Source organism: Vanacampus margaritifer, chromosome 3 (genome assembly GCF_051991255.1).
Source record: "Vanacampus margaritifer isolate UIUO_Vmar chromosome 3, RoL_Vmar_1.0, whole genome shotgun sequence".
In the NCBI taxonomy this organism is placed as follows: domain Eukaryota; kingdom Metazoa; phylum Chordata; class Actinopteri; order Syngnathiformes; family Syngnathidae; genus Vanacampus; species Vanacampus margaritifer.
In genome coordinates this window covers 9,864,248-9,875,140 of record NC_135434.1, presented here as the reverse complement: position 1 = coordinate 9,875,140, position 10,893 = coordinate 9,864,248, and positions in this window count along the sequence as shown.

The following is a 10,893-nucleotide window of genomic DNA, read 5'->3' as shown; positions in this document are numbered from 1 at the left end:
TATTACAAATGTATTTGACCCCCCCCCCCCCCCCCCCAAAAAAAATTTGAAGCATTAAAAAGTAGAGAAAACTTCTGAAAACTGTGTACAGGGATGTGACTTTAAGAGGCGGGACCTGGCGGGAGTGTCTGGGTGAGAGCTGTGGCCAACAGCAACTTCAGCTTGAGAGTTCCCATTGTGTTGATGTGTTTTATTGCTCTCCCAGCATTCAATAAATGACTGGAAAGTGCTTGGGCCACTGTGCCTCTCCTTTCCCACAAATGAGGGTATTACAGTTAATCTAGAAAAAAAACATTTTTTTTTAAAAACACAACGTATTGTGGAATAAATAATCCAAAACTTAAAGACATTCCTGTCAGTTTATGCATTTTGATGAAGCAGAAAGATTTCTGTACATCTTGATATGTCACCTCCTCCTCGTGGAGGAGGCGTCAAAACAGTCACAATCAACAGCAATACACGCCTAATCCCGCGTGACAGACTGCCACATTTGTCAGGAAGTCAGCTATATATTTAACACAGAAATAGCTGAGCTACTGTTGCCCTGGAGCGTTTACTACCTGACAGTAATCTCAGGGAGGTGTCACTCTCACATGCGCACATGTGCGCATACATGTACATACGTGCATACACACACACGGCAGACACATCTCTGCACAATGCACCCGCAGTTCTTCGCAGCTCTTGGAACGAAGCGTACAAAAGTGATTGAGTGGGTTGCCCCAGTTATGAATTTAATGATGCCAGGATCCCTCGCCCACACACAGACACGAGTGTGCAGCAACAACACATACACAGGCTTGGATTGGTTGGTGCGGTGATAATTAGTAAGCAATGGTAAATATTATTGTGGGTACAAGTCACCCAGTGCCACGTTGGGTAATTTGTTGTGCCATCCAATTGCCAAGTGACATTTTCATACAATTTAGTATGATGAAATTTGTATTTATATATTTTGGGGGACAAAAAAAAACATCTATGCTGCTCAACTTTTTTAACTCCTTCGGTCCCATAGATGATTGCGGTGGACTTATTTGCTTGTCTAAACCAATAAAAACGCATAATTTGGATGATGCCAACACTTCTGGTTCATGATTGGATCCTAGCTAACCAATCACATTCGCAAGTTGATTTGCATGATGTTCGTGTTAAAAATGTTATCACCATTTTATCCTGGCGTCCACTATAACAAATAAAAACATGAGATACCCCCCCCCCAAAAAAAAAATAAAAAAATTCCCATGTTGTTCTTATGTGGGAAAAGAGTCCAAATCAGTAAAATAATGATAATAATAAATTTGCCCAGCAGAAAAAATGTGGGTTTGAAGATATTTTTTACACTAATATGTACTAGCCATCACCGCTAGCCTAAACACGGCATTCTGATTAATATTGTTTGTGTAATATGAGTTCAGCAGCAAAATTTTTAGCCATCTCAGGGGGCGGCCATTTTTCCACTTCCTGTCGACTGAAAATGACATCACAGTTGCCCAGGGCTCACCTTTGGAAAACAACAAGATCACCCCCTGAGTTGGATTAAAATCTGCTGTATTTTGCTGCTGAATTCAAATTCTACAAACAAAATATCAATCAGAATGATGTGTTTAGGCCAGTGGATAATGTGGTAAATATTTTTTTTTAGGTTGGCCGCCCCTTTAAGCAAGACCCTGGACTGGTTGACAGTAAAACACAGCGAACGTTTGAACAAACACGAATTCACACTCACATTTACATCAATGGAAAATATGAAGCCCTCAATGGTTGCAACATGCTTGTTTTTGGACCGTGGGACAAAAACCACAGTACGATCCAGGGAAACTGGAGAAAACCCACGCAAGCATTTGGAGAACGAGTAAAAGTCACACAGGTAAGACGGCCACTAGTGCTTACTAGCAGTATTTAAAACAAAAACATAGCCTAAGACACTGCTAAATTTTGGCATGCTATAATCCCTGTCAACTGCAAATATTTTTTTTGTATTGAAAGTAACATATGTAAGGATCCAAATAAAGGTGAGGAGTCACTCATTTATTTCCCCATTTCACTATAAGAGTTCACTTAAATCAGTGCTAAGTGGAGCAGTGATCCACCAAAACTAGAAAATGGACCCACATATTTTGAGCTTTACTGAAACTTGTATCAAACAAATCAGATGGACATGCTTAGGATTGGTCCGCCTTGGCGGAGGTCTACTGGGAGGGATGAGTCTAGCTTGGTGTGTAGACTGAAGCATACAGTGAAAATGACTGTGTGTGTGAGAATACTGTATGGGTTGCCTGTAATGGCAAAGTGATGTAACGCATAGCCAGATAGGGTACAGCATGCACACACACACACACACACACACACATACACACACAGACATACTGCATAGCAGGCAGCCTAAGTTTCCTCTGTTCGGTTTGCATGAAAGGCATAAATAAGTCAGCATTTCTGCATGATAGGTCTGTAACTAGCAGTGACAGTTAGAGAGCATCGACTTTTAGAATCTCAGAAGGGACTCGTTGTGTGTGCGTGCGTGCGTGTGCCTGTGTAGGGGTGACTGGACGGGTTGAGTGCCTGCGCATGTGATCTCATGTTCTGCCTCCGTCCCTCGTCTACCTCATTTGGGCTAAAGGAGACTGAAGGACAGGGGAGCGAGTGGTTTTTGACGTCAATTGCAAATGGGTAAAGTTTTTTTGGGCAAGTCCATTATTGCTGGATTTATATCTCTCCTAATCTGCAGAAAGGTAACCGTGTGAACTGGTTAAGCATATCGCTCATCAATAAATTGAATTGAAGGATACAACTGAAAATGTTACACTGCCTCAAAATTGAGTTCTGGGTTCGAATCTCAGGCCGTCCTTTTCTGCATTATGTTTCTGTGATTACTCCCGGTTCCTCCCACATTCCAAAATAATACTGGTTACTGTTAGATATTATAACATTTTTAATACTTCATTTTATTTTATTAACCATTATTAACATTCCAATTCTTTATATTAACCTTGTCGAAATGTTTTGTGTCCTGTGCAGAGCAGATGGTGTTGATTTCGGTATAATCTGACCTTAAACTGGGTCATACTATTTAGTCTAAAAAAGTTCCTTCTCAGCGCTTTGTACACGCACATTTCGGTCTTGAAAACAAAATTTGCTTTGAAATAACACACACACACACTCTTTACTTTCTTCATCAGTCACGGCCACCGTAAATTTGGTTCAACTTGTTTGTGAGATTTTGTTATGGGGAAAAATAGAACCTTCAACTATATAACATATTCAGTCCCGAACACACACCCAAATCTGACCTTGTTTACGCCACTGCTCACGGAAAAGTACCAGAGAGTATGTTTAGTCTATAAATGAAAAGGAGGAGGTCTTTTTAACTATAAGAAGCTATTGTACACGTAGAAGAGTACATTTGACGCTCTGAATCCCACGATGTTTAAGTGATGATAGAGGCGTTTATCTGTCCAGAGATCTCTGATTGATTAAAAATCATTTTTGCAAAGGTGTATTTTTCTTACATTAAATCTATCTTCATTTTTGGAACACGCAAAGAGGACAAAATTATTTTATTCCTCTTCAGTACCTGTTTTTAACGGTCGTGGTTATCGAGGTCTTCGTCATCTTGCAATGCAGGTCCACTAAAAAGCAGCTGGAGCCAACATAAGGGGGGATGATGGAAAGATGATGGGGGAAGAGGAGAATCTAAAAAAAAAAAAAATCAAGCAAAACATTAAGAAGAAGGTCAAGGACAAAATGACATACAAGTACAAGGGGACATTGTTTAAACTGCAGGGTAGCCTAATGAGCAAAAGATTACATCAGGGTGGGGCCACAGAGGCAGGAAACACACAAAGGGTAACCAAGTGGAACTGACGAAAGACTATTTCTCAATAAGCAGTACACAACTAAAAATAACATACAAATTCCAGTTTTACAAGCGAGAAGACTCCTGACCGCCCACAAAAGCCTAACAGGTTTTGGAACTCACTTCTTATCAGTTGCTTTTCTATTTTCCAATAGGCGGAGCTTAACCTGCAGAATGTGATATAATTCAAAACGCAAACCCAGCAACAACTAAATCCAGGTATTCATTGAATGGAAGTTGATGTGATTTATAAATTAAGTTTATAACTGAAATCAATTAGAGTGTTGACTTGAGGTAAGAATTCTGAATGGGCTGACATACACAATTTTTCGAGGTATAAGCCGTAGTTTGGACAATATTTTGCTTTAGCTAAAAAAAAAAAAAATGGAAGCCATAAATAAGCGCTGTATGGTGGAACGGGCTAATAGACCGGCTCATAAGTAGCATTTATGTGGCGGTTATATTTAATGTCCTAACAGAGCATGGCAACAAAATTGGATGATTTCGAGACGTTTCGAGCGAACATATTTCTGCAGTGTCTTAAGTCCTCCTCATGTTTGGCAGTAAAAATGATGGGAACCCCCAAAGAAGTCTACTATTTCTTTTGCTTGCCTTGTTGCTGCGCAAAAAAAAAATCCATCGAGTGCAGGATGGAAGTGATTATAGGAGCATCACTCGGAAGGAATACATTGGCATCGCGGAAGGAAGCAGATGTTCCCCTGACATTTCACATTACGATCCAAATCTTCATTGCAGCTGTTGATCCCCCATCCAGACCTGACCCCCATCATCTCAAGTCTCGGGCTGAGCCTGACCAGGGGAAGGTGGTTACGAGTGATTTAATGGCATGTACACATGTTCCCTCCTGAATAAGTCATCCTGCGTCTGCGTACACACCCAAGCCGCTAATCTATTTTTCAATCTGACTTCCATTCTCACTCGCATTCTGTCTGCTTGCCGAGCAGACTCCATATTTGTCTTTACCCTTTAAAAAAAAATCGATCTCTCTTGTAGTGTGAAAATAGTACACAATAATATCCTCTAAAAGGTTCCACTGAGATAAGCAAGCTGCATGTGTGTGTTTTTTATTTTTTTATTTTTTGCTGAAGTGCGTTTATATGTTATTGATTTTGATGACATTTTGGGGACTGATAGATAATCACCCAGGAAACAATCTATTGAATTCTGGGCATGATCGGTAATGTAGTTAGGAGCCGCTAATGCTATATAAGATTAGGACTCGCCATTGTAAATAAAAATGAACATAAAAATGTTGCCGAACAAGATTCAGAACGGTGTTACTGATACATTAATTTAAGGTTGCTATAATAGTTAGTTTTACATTCATAATATTAGTTATATCTGAAAAGTCTAATGAGAGTCAAACATAACAAGTCATTTTTAAAAATTTGACTTTACAAATACATATAATGATACTCCCTGTTGATAGGTATTCCCCATAGTATAATCTCCACAAAATGTTTGTGTCCAGAATTGTAATTAAAAGGAACGTTTTGTCACTTTTGCTACCATTGTGAGTCCTTTGATTGAACTTCTCAGAAATGATGCATTCATTCAACTCAATATTAATTACTTGTTTGGCCTTGGAAGAGGTATTGCTGCGAATTCTATCTACTGGCTTGTCTTTTGGATGGAACACAGCTGGGAGGGAAAAGCTGGGAAAACGTTGTCTTTTTTATGATCTCTAGCCTTTAGTTGTATAGTGTCACACAGCTGACTTTCATGCTGGTAGCGTGGGATCAAATCCCAGTGAATGCGCCATTCGCACTGTGACTGGCTGGTGATTAGTCCAGGGTGGAGTCTGGTGCCTTTTACCCTAAATCAGTCAACTTCCATCCATCCATCCATCCATCAATTAACTTTACCGTCTGTTCAGGGTTACAAGAAAGTGGAGACTATCCCAGCTGACAACTTTGTGAAAGGCAGGGTGGACTGGTCGCCCCAATAAGTCTCTCTCTCTCTCTCTCTCTCTCTCTCTCTCTCTCTCTCTCTCTCTCTCTCTCTCTATCTCTCTCTGTATGTCTCTCTCTCTTTCTCTCTCTCTCTCTCTCTCTCTCTCTCTGTCTGTCTGTCTCTCTCTCTCTCTGTCTGTCTCTCTCTCTTTCTCTCTCTCTCTCTCTCTGTCTGTCTGTCTGTCTCTCTCTATCTCGATCTCTCTCTCACTCACCTTCTCCACAGGGCACATTCATGGCTTTATTTTGCTGGACAGGCACATACGCTTCATGTTCGTGCCGAAGCGAGTGCAGTTTGGCATGTTTCTGAATTTGGCAGACTGCACGTGCCATGCTGGGTGATCCGGCGTTTTCTTTTACACGCCACCAGCGCACCTCACAATTTGGTGACAGAATTTACACTCGACTTTAGAGCAGCTAAAAGCAAGTCTAAGTTGTGACGCAGGTGGTTTCACGTGATTTTGGTGGATTCGATTTTAAGCGCAGGCAGACATATTTTCCGCTTCGTATGTGTGGAGGATGTCATCATATTCCATTCATAAATATGACAACAGCATGCATCGAACTCTCTGAAAAATTGCAGAAATCAATTCATAGAACTCTTGATTATTATCATCATTTATATTTATCAAAATACCCCACTGGATTTTAGCAAGTCAAATTTTGCGTCCATCATGTAAACTGCACACATTTGCAGCGCTGAATTTAAAGAGAATGAGAGGAGCCACTTTCATTGGCCAGGAAGTAAGTCAGCTGTGTTCACTCCCACAACGGCACAAACCCCCGTTTACCTGCACGCATCTACGAAAATACCAAAACAAAGAAAACTCCACTCATGCGCACAGTTAGACTGCACTTTGCGCTAGACTTGAGCTGGGCATGAAAATAGGACCCATAGAGACACAGTCACTGAGTGGAAACTGAACCCACGTCTAGAGAGTGAGCCATTACACTGTCAATGATTTAATTCAATTGTTGTGAGTATATTTGTTGAATAATGATGAGGATGGAACTGGCAGGAAAGAGAGCTACAGGATAACCTATGATAATTTGTTAGATTTAGAGAGGGAAGACATTAGGGGCAGTTGGTGTTAGAGAAGAGAATTCAAGAAGACAGACTTACTGTAAATGGAATAGGAGGATGACGTGCCATGGCGACGGTGGCGACCCCAAACGGGGCGAGCTGAAAGGAGAAGGAGAATATTTATTACTCGTTTCTTTGTTTGAAGTTAGGCATCCAAAAGCACAATTTAGTAGCACTGTCTTCAAGTAAAAGAACAGAATAAAAAGAGCAGCTGAGAGTTAAGTGTTCCAATACTTTTGCTCATGTGAAAATGGATGGATTCAAGCAAAAAGTGCCATCTACTAAGTTTTGTATCTAATTCAGTTGTTGAAAAATTAATCTCTCATATTTCCATGTCAGACTCAACGTTTCAGTCTACAGCAAAAATGAAGACGCAACAACACCCTCCATAACATGATTTATACATTCTGTTCATCGACGCACCACAGCCAGAGTAAGTCAATGAAGCTCAGAGTTTGTGAAATGGAGTCAGAACTTTTCTTCAACAGTGAACAGTCAAGGCTGACAGAATTCCGAACAGAAATTCATCTGATTGGGGGCTGCCAATCACTCCCCATTCCGCCCTTCACAGCGCCCGATAAAACTCAAGGGCCCACCGACTTGGAATCAGGCTTCAAATGGAGCAGGCTTTAAGATTTCAGTAATGTGACCATAAGCAGGGTACGCATGATGACGGAAAGTGACATTGTCCTTTTGTCCACATACAGCTGGGTTAGACACTGAAGTCACCCTGGACAGGTTAGGTAATATTGCGAATGGATACATGAATTTAATAATTGACATTTGTCAAGGTTGTTACAATAGCTGGCTAAATCCACAGGACAGTGAAGACATTATGTCAAAAATGATCAGCACATTATTTATATCTTAATGTAGGTCACATTCAGGTGTATACTCAGTAACACCTCCAAAAATTATTCAGATTCATAACAATAGCTATACATCTTTACTGTATCATTGTAGCATTAATGCCATTATAATCAGCTGCTCTGTATTCCAGCTTTGACAGACTTTGTCTTTGAGCCGCTAAATGATTGATGGCTCAGACGAAAGTGAATGTAGGTCACTATGGGTGAGGGTCGACTTCAGCGGCATAAATCAGATGGGGATGATTACCAGATATGGTAATGAATTACAGCCACAACATGTACAGTATATCAGAATTATATATGTTTTTTTTTTAATTAAAGGCATGAATTAAGTGAGTTTTACACTGTTTATTTGATGGTGTGGAGATTACAGGTCAGGTACAGAAAAGTGTGTTTTGAAAACGTTTGTTGTCACACATATCCTGTATCAGGATATGGATGTGTTTAAATCATGTAAAAAGACACATCAGTCAGACAGTTGGAGTCACTCAAAGACTGATGCCAAAAACACGCGCTGATGAAGACGACCTGCTCTCAGTATCAGTCCAAATAGTATCCGAGCAAATGCAGCACAGATGTGTGCAATCCGAAACATGTTTTGCTTCTCCGATTTATGACTCCGATAAAAAAGGACACGACATTGTGAACGTCAAATTGCGAGATTAAGAGACAGAGCTGTTTGCAAAAATACGAAATAACACATTGGGATAAAAAAGTGCATATCTAATGAAGAGGGTACGAATAAATAGGCGTTCACACCGCCGCCAGAGTTATACAGCAGTTTGCAATATACAAAGGGTGACTACAGAGCAAAAGATTTTAGGTTTTACTCCTGGCTAAAGTGGCTAGCACAAGCAAATATATCAGCGCTACCTCCCTACAAACGCTAGCGCTTTGGACTTTGGACAAGAATGGGTCGCGCAAAATTCTTTTTGAATTCATCCGACCCTGGACACTTTTTTCCAACTCCTTCCCTTTGATCGGTACAATCAAACAATACACCCCAAAAACCACAAGCCATTCCAACAGATTGACACTAATATGACCTGAGTTTAAAATGAGGACTTCTGGAATGTGGTTGCAATCTAGTGACAAAATCCCAACAATTATCCAGAGTTGGCAGGATATTGTTAGATATTATTAACATTTTTAATACTTCATTTCATATATTAACCATTGTTATACATTGTTAACATTTTAATTCTTTATATTAACCTTGTCGAAATGTTTTGTGGACGTGGATAGCAAGTAGTGTTGAACTCAGTATAATTTGACCTTAAGCTGGGACATATTATTTGGTCTAGAAGTTCCTTCTCTGTGGGAAAACACATTTGGTCCTTGAGAACAGAATCTGTTTCGAACACGCACCCCGGACTCTGTTTTCGCCATCGCTCATGGAAAAGTACCCAGAGAGTTTTTTTTTGTCTACAAATGAAAGAGAGGCGGTTGGTTTTAACTATAAGAAGCCATTTTACACGCGGAAGAGGCACATTCGGCGCTCTGAATTCCACCTGTTAAGTGATGAATTGGAGTCTGTTACGATGTCCAGAGATCTCTGTCAGATTAAAATCATTTTTGCAAAGGTGTTTTTTCCTTACATTAAATCTGTCTTCAAGTTTTGGAACACGCAAAGAGGACAAATATTTTATTCCTCTTTCAATATCTAGGCTCATCCTAATAAGGATAAATAAACACTATAGAAAGTCAATTGACTCATGATACCAAATTTCATGTTGCAAACAGAAACTGGTTTCCAGGGTGGGATTTTAAAAATAAATAAATAAATAGATGAACACGCCTGGAAAATATGATGAGTTTCCCAGAATGTGAAATACCTCACAATGTGGATTTATTGTGCCTAAGAATAATAAACAACAACAAAGAAATTTCAAAGGGAGCTCTAATGACAACAGATTGGATTTAAAAGATACGCTGTATTTCAAATAGGACATCGCCTACAATGCTCTCCCTAGGTAATACCCATAATTACGTCCTTACAATACATTGTTGTGTATCATACAGTATTCATGATGACATTACATCTATATTGCATTACCTCTTGCCCCAGATTTTAGTTGAGTATTTTGACACACATTGGACTGACTCACAGCCAGTCCCTCCTTTGTTCAATAGCATTTCTCCAGTGAAAGAATTCCGTTTAATCTCCAGTCTGTCTGTGAAAGCAGGCTGTAAAGTAACTGTGTTGCAATGGAAAGATCAGCAAACAACAAAAGGTCTGGGAGAGAGGGACTGCTGAGCTCTGTCTTGTGTCTTTGAGAGACTGCGAGAGTGATGCTGGGCGCTCAAAAGGTCCAAAAAAGGAGACAAATGGAGGGTTGAGAAAGGAATTACAAAATAAGAAGGTGAAAGGCATGGAGAAAAGTCAGGTTGAAGCGCAGTGAAGAGAAAAAGCTGGTGTCGCGATGAGAGAAAAATACTGCTGTCAGCATGGACGGGAGGGCAGGTGATGGAAGGATAATGACAGAGGGAGGGGTCCGCTTGACCTCTACCGACATTTCCTTGCTCGTAGCTGCTGGGAAGACATGAAGGAAGTGGGTGCAGTGATGGGATATCCTGCCGCCTGCACGCCAGCCCCCCGTCCTCCCACGTTGGGAAGTCTGAGCCAGGATGAGGTGGCGTCCAAGCACAACATAAACATGCACGAGGTCCACTCATACACACTTTGTAATGACGCACACATGGGCAGGTGCGAGCGGACGACACGCAAGCTAGCACTCGTGCTCAACACAAACTACAGTCGAGTCTCTGAAGTCAGAATGCCATCGAAGAATATTCAGTGGTAACTTGGCAAGCTTGATTCGTTACATGATCGAGCTTGTAAATAAAATGGTCCGGAACATGTTTGCCATATGATCTGATGAGCCCTACAGTTTTTACATAATCCACTAAGTGATAAGCATACAACAGTAACCGACAAATAGCAACCTCTCACATCATATTTCTTGCAGTTGGCAGAAGGAATAAACACAACAAGGTAATCGCCTAATTAGAGATAGACCTGTTATCAGCTGGGCCGATTATCGATGCCAATATTTGGCATTTTTACAAATATCGGCATCTATCGGCATCTGCCTTTTTACGAATCCGATAAAG